Below are 7,375 nucleotides of genomic sequence, written 5' to 3'. Positions count from 1 at the left end.
GAGCGGAGGGGTGGCTGAGGAGCCCCCTGTAGCTCCAAGGGCCATCGGGCCAGTGCCCCACCTGGCCACCCTTTAGAACTGACCCTGCAAAGCATGATTGTGCAGGAGTAAATCCCACTGAACTCAATAAGCATGTAAATAACTAAACTTACCCTCCTCCTCCCCTCCCCCTTCTGCCTGCTCCCTCCCCTTCTCCTCCCCCTGGCCTTCCTCCTCCTCCCCTACCCATCTCCTTTGGTGAGTTTCACCCATCCTAAGCACGATTGCAGGGAAGTAAATCCCACTGAACTCAATAAGCATGCATATGATCAATCCATTCTCAGCAAACTTGCACAGGATCCCATCTCTTACCTCTCGGATTAAAAAGCAGAGAAAATAATAGTCAAAATTAATAGGCAAAAAAGCTTGCAGTTTAGAAGTTACCTACAGTCAACAGATATTTCTATCACACTTTTAAAAGCAGGGACATTGGGCAGCTATTGTGAATCTGTAACAAATTTATTGAATTTTAAAATTGGGCACTTTTGTAGACTTAGGCATGCCCAGTTTCAAGGTATTAGCCCAACACCATTTTGAAAGCTACAGGATTGTGAAGGTAACAATGACAGAACCTTATTTTTGCTTCCCGCTCTAACTACAAGAGTATTCCTGTGCTCCTTTAATTCTCTATTGTTTCATACTTAGTCAAGGGCAGGCTCAGAGATAAACTCTGTTCCTGATGTTTATTTTAAAACCAGTGAAGCTTCTAGCAGCAGCATAGGGGTGAAGGGCCAAGCATTAGCTTTCAGGCCACAAATTGTTTTCAGAGGATATGCATTTTATTGCTCCTTTTCAGACTTATCTTCCAATGCTATGGTATTCCACAGCCAGATCCACTCAGCTTTCCCTATATCCAGATAAGAAAGATACAATTCCTGGTCATGCTATTTGTGAACTATTGTTTCTGATTCACAAAAAAACCACCATCCTTTGACCTTTCTTCTGAAGCACCCTAGAATATAAAAAGGTAAAGGTGTCCCCACACTTATAGTGAGAGTTGTTTCCGACTCTTAGGGTGACGTCTTGCGACGTTTACTAGGCAGACCGTATATATGGGGTGGGATTGCCAGTTCCTTCCCTGGCCTTTCTTTACCCCCCAGCATATGCCGGGTACTCATTTTACCAACCACGGATGGATGGAAGGCTGAGTGGACCTTGACCCCTTTTACCGGAGATTCGACTTCCTCCTTCCGTTGGAATCGAACTCTGGCCGTGAGCAGAGCTTCGGCTGCGTTACCGCCGCTTACCTGGACTTGATTTACAGGTAGATTTAGTTAACTGAGTCAGCCAATGAAGCAAAGTGGCTAGCAAAGAAAAAGGTGTTTTATAAAAGAAAATCTAGGGAGTTTCATTTTATTATGATCCATCCCCCATTTATGGCTCCCAATCATATGTTGCACTGAAACACCCCAAATGATTGCACATACAGAATATGGGATGAAAAGGGCAACATTTTTATTAATACAAATTAAACCAAATTGAACCAATAATCCTCCTAAGCCAATGAATCTATTAAGCCAAACATTCAGTTAGGCCAATTATCAAATTAAGATCTGTGGAGGGAAACTAAATAAATATTAAAGATCAGTGTGAGCTCCTAAAATCTGAGTGCTATAAAGCTTAAACCCCAATCCTCAGATTTTTGGGTGAGGAGCCTTGGCTCTAGGCCCAAGGGTGGTTTTACTACCTACTCCTATGCCCATCCTTGCTGGCACATTAACTGTGCCTAGGGAATTCTGTCCAGGTCACCCTCAGCTCCAGCCTTGAGGCATTGAGCCTGTGATCTGGTCAGTGCTTAAGAAGGGCTCCTGTCCCCACATCTGGCCTTGAGGCTTTGATAGACAGGTCTGAGTAAAACCCCCTTCACCTTGTAGAAGGTGCCTCAAGGTTCTCACCAATTTTTCCACTTACCCCATTTTTTCTAACCTCACACGGACCCTGCCAAAACACCCTTTTAATCTAGCCCAACCACCAATTCATAATCCAGTATGACACAGGCAAAAAACCTCCCCAGTCAAAATGACAAGGAGAAGGTAAAATTCCTGTGAGGCCCCCTAGTGGCAACCAGCTAAGCCCACCCTGAAAAGGTCATGGGTAGGAGGGTGAGTGCCATCGAAAACTGCAATAAGCGGAAGAATGGGTGAGGTATAAGAGCCAGCCAATTAGGCGGCTCTGCACACCATCCTCAGCAGACTAAACGTCTGTACTCAGCATCAGAAGTCATGCCACTTCAAACTTGGAGCTGGGTGCAAAAGGCAATCCACTCTCCCCGCAGCAAAGCAGCGGGAGGGGACCAGGATTGCAGTCAGTTAATTTTCCCTTTGGTTTGACCTGGAGAAACAGAGGGTGGAAGTGCTTAGCTGTCATGTTGTAGAAGAATAGCCTACCCAAAACTTAGCTTTGGACTACAGCTTCCATCATCCCTGACTATTGACCATGTTTGCTGGTGCTGATGAGAGTTGCAATCAATAACATATGGATAACCGCAGGTTGTGGAGCACTGTTATAAACATTTTTAAAACTCTTTTAAAAGCAGCCTATCACGAAACAAGTGGGTGATTCAAGATAAGCTGATCACTTTTTATGTGATAATCCTACCTGCCATGGGTAAATATCTGAAGGATTCCATGTGGCTCCATCTCCCTTAGCCTTCTGCTTAGATTTTGATGAGAACATGGCCTGAAGAGCATGTGCCACAGCATAAACTGCATTGTAGATACTGTAACTCTGACCAGGCATTCCCCTTTCAAACACAGTTTCAGGGAGGCTCCTCAACTTCTCTTCTCCAGTACAGATTCCTGGGCTTTTTACATAAAGGTTATAAATGGGGAATGAGCAGCCAAATGCAGTAGACCAGAAATGGTGGATGAAATAAAGCATAGATTGATGAGGATTTAAAGTCTCAATGAATTCTTTATATTCTGCAACATCATTAGTGTGAAGGGCAAATGACAAGGTTCCATTGAAGCATTTTGGTGGGAAATATTTGTTATTGGATACAGATGCAAAATCCCACTGTGCTGTTATAACCCAGACTCTTTCTATTGGTTTCATTTCAACATGTTCGTGTAGTGCCAGAACCATTCGTAAGACCTCCATATACCGTGAATCTCCATGAATAAGAATCACATTGGTTTTGGCTGATGAAAGAATAGATGCTATTCTTTTCAATTTCATATAAACTTGCATTGTTATCCTACCAGAATCCTTCAATGTTGGAATAATTTCCTTAAAAGAAATACAAATGTTTCTCTGCAGCAGCCGAGGAATAAGTGTCCTCAATAACAATTCTCCACTGTCATCATCTGAAGCGATAAGGCCAATCCAGGTCCATCCAAAATGCTGAAGCAGCTGAACAATGCCAGCATACTGAGGACTTTCATTTGGGATCAACCGAAAGACAGAAGGGAACTGTGTTTTGTCACTCAGTGCAGGGTCAAAGGAGCCATAGCTGAGCTGAGAACAATTACAATTATCTTATTATACCCAGCAAGAACGTCTGATAGCTCCTCAGTTGCATTTACTTCCTTCAGTGTTCTGACAGGATATAAGGTTGAGTTCATTTTATATTTGCTTTTCCAACAAATAATGCAGAGGGCATTACCTCTCCAAAACAGCAGCCTGGAGGTAGTTACTAATGGGACAACTAAATAATAAATGCATGAATCACAGACACATACAGTTTTCAAAAAAGGAAAGGAAAAATACTGGGAGAAGAGAATTTTGGATCTGAGAATTAGTGAGGAAAATAATTAATATTCACTTTTGTGTGTGTGCAAAGGTTAATATTCTTCAAATATTCCACTCCTAGCTATTTTTCCAATCCTGTAGGAATGGTTGTATGTGCTATGAACAACTCTGTTTCTCTGAAACAGAGAAGTGGGGTGTTGAGAAAGACTTAGATATCTATGACTGACTGGCTCAGCACAGATCCCCTCCATCTTCAGAGGAAAACAAAGACTCCTGGCATGAATAAATTAAGGCATTTATGTCCAAGATTGTTCTGTCCCCTAATGAGATTATGCTTGCCTAAAAACTCATAAAGACTTCTGCTCTAAAAGTGTAATTTTTATCCTATTCATTCCCATGGCTCAGTGGTGAAGCCTTCTGGATTTGCCTCTTAAACAAGTAGTACAGAACACACCCAGGCTGAAATGTGTGCATTTCACATAAAGTACAATTAGCCCTGAACTGAACAAGACAAGAACTAAAAGGAGCATTATATATCCATGCCAGCTTTGAGGAGGTGAAGGACATGGTAGCAACACAAATAGGTCTGCTCCCCTAAGTCCTGCCCCCAAGACACACCAATGTATATAGGGAGAGAGACACACCTGTGGCATCTTGTAGATATTTAAGATGTGGGGCATCTGCTTGGAGTTATGAGAGGTGAGTCCACCAATGATGGCCATAAGTTTGTATGTCTTGTCACACATGTAGTTAAGGGGGCTCCCCTGTCTGAAAAAAAGGACTTCCATAGTCCCATGACAGGCTCCAATTTCATTGTAAACATTCTGAGTGAAGACATAAGTCAATGTGCTGTTGGGTAATAGATGGGCATTCTTGTTGATCTCATTCATGGCAAACACAAAGGTAAGAACTTGGTGGTAGTAATTCGGCAATATACTGTAATGACATTTTAATGTAGACTTAGGGCTATTGCATATGCATTGATTTAGTATACATACATTGGATTTATTGAACATTAGAAGCTGCTCTTGAGGTGCCAGACACAGATTTGTGCAGTAAGAAATAAATTTGTAACTCATATATTTTTTAAATATTATTGTCACCTCATTCTGTTTCTTCTGTAATATTTCATTTCCCATAGCTCTTTCATGTTTAAATATTGTTATTATTTATTAATTTCAATTGTATAAAAACATATTTAAAGTATATTAAATGTTTTAAAACATTTTAAAACAGTGACATACCATTAAAGTAATACATAAAATGTTGCCGGGAACAGTATGTTTCAGCCATCAAATGCCTGGGTGAACAGGAAAGTTATTAAATTGGCCCTGAATAAAAATGGAAGGATCTGTAAGTTTTGATTCTCTCAGTTTCTCATTTTTCCAATCTTAAATTCAGTCAGCCACATTTATGCAGCAATTTGTGATTTTGTCTTAGTTAAATCCTCAGTAAAATTCTTCTTCATTTTAGTGTGAATTACTCCATATTTTTGTTCATTCATTCATTTTTAACTAATGTACACATTTTGCAAGCAATTTATCCTAATATAATGAATTTTATATGTTATATTCATTTTTATGCATGCTTTCCCCTAACACAGTATATGCATTTTTGTAAACATTGATTGGTTGGTGAACTGCACTGCAAAACTCAGAAAAATGTGAATTGCAAAGATGGCTGTGTTTTGGTTCTCATATTGTTTCAAAAATGTGAATTTGACAAAGTCAATTTTAAATGAAAATGGAAATGGACTGCCTTCAACTCAATCCCAGCTTATGGTGACCCTATGAATAGGGTTTTCATGGTAAGTGGTATTCAGAGGGGGTTTACCATTGCCTTCCTTTGAGGTTGAGAGGCAGTGACTGGCCCAAGGTCACCCAGCGAGCTTCATGGCTGTGTGGGGATTTGAACCCTGGTCTTCCAGGTCATAGTACAACACCTGAACCACTACACCACACTGGCTCTCTATAAATAAAAAATATTTTTCTGTCATTCCTAGTTCTGAATGTTTTTAATGAGAGAGATAGAGATACCCCAAATGGGAGGGCATTCCATAAATGAACCACCACTGAGAAGTCCCTGTCTCTGGTCAGCACAAACAGGACAGTCCCAGCACCATCAGCAGGGCTCCCCAGTCAATTATTAGACTTGAGATGGTTGACATTGGGGGGAGACAATTGTTGGTACTCGTCTACCAAGTCATATAGGGCACATTGCATTGGGCCTAATAGTCTATTTAAAGATTGTCACTGCTTTATGATTCTTTGTCATATTTCATAATTTGCAGCTCTTTCATTTTCTAAGTACATATGCTATTTGAGGACTGTGATTCATGACCCCCTTTCCTCTGAAAATGATGCAGTCTTCTTTGAGATGATGCTACGCATCGCTCGGCTTCTCTCTAGCTAATATATATTAAAATTGAATGAATAAAAGCTTATATACATTCTGCCACTACAAAATGTCTGGCTTTCAATTTTTAGCTCTCTTCCTTCATAACTCTTATACAAAGTGGAATAGTAAACCAGTAACTGGACTGCACTGCTTCAGACTATAGGTGGGGTCCTGCCTGATTGAGGGATTCTCCCTGAGATGAAAATCCCCCAACCAACATGTCAAACCGAAGAGTTATGGTTTCGTTGTCTCCCTAACTTTTTTTTTTTTATTACATTGAGGCATTTTCCATCATCTCAACCTTTACCTCCAGGTAGAACCTTTTGAACTGGGACACACTGAAGAGCTTTTTGTTGTGGAGAGGTCAGCTTCAATAGTTCTCAGTTACGAAGTTCATTATCAAGATACAAATGGGAAACCACACTGACCATTGGGGAAAGACCATAGCTCAGTGGGAGAGCATCTGTGTTGCATGCAGATGGTCCCAGGTTGAATCCTCGGCATATCCAGGGAGGGCTGTGAGTGTCCCCAGTCTGATTCCTTGGAGGGCTGCTGCCAGTCAGTGCAGACAATACTAAACTCAGTATATAAGCAGCTTCCTGTGTTTTCTGGGTCGCCATAACTGACTTTTACTTACTTTGAAAGACAATTGGAAGTAATGCAGGATGCAAACTGAGATAAATGTAATGAACATTATCCTTTTTGGAGAATGATTTGTAAGAACAGTTTTAATGTCCTCAAACACATTTGTCATTTTTATCAATGAACAAGAGCAGTACAATTTCTCATCTTCATCAATCTTCCTGTGACTCCCATTTCCTCAAACTGTGCTACCAGGCACAGTAAATATATGAATTACTTAATTGCTTAATTAATTGTTTTATATATTAGATTTACATCCCTCCCTTTCTCCCAGTTGGAGCCCATATTTGCACTAAACGTTTTTGTATTTTCCATATTTCCATATTTACACTAAAGTATTCAACTGGAATTTTAATTCATCCCTATTTACCATGTAATCCTGTCTCAGATAACAAAATATTTACTTACTAGAACGTAGGTTCCTGACCTGGAGGTGTATTAAAAGGGATGTCATCAAAATTATGAACTGTAAAAGAGACAAATTCACCAATAAAAATATTATTTAGAATGCCAAACTCATTTTGAACCTTTGGCTGCCAACCAAATCTGTTGCCCACATTCTTGCTGACAATCTGAGGCAGCTGCAGCAGGAGAAAGAAAAACAACA

The sequence above is a fragment of the Rhineura floridana genome, chromosome 11 (assembly GCF_030035675.1).
Source record: "Rhineura floridana isolate rRhiFlo1 chromosome 11, rRhiFlo1.hap2, whole genome shotgun sequence".
In the NCBI taxonomy this organism is placed as follows: Eukaryota; Metazoa; Chordata; class Lepidosauria; order Squamata; family Rhineuridae; genus Rhineura; species Rhineura floridana.
This window is presented reverse-complemented; position numbering follows the sequence as displayed.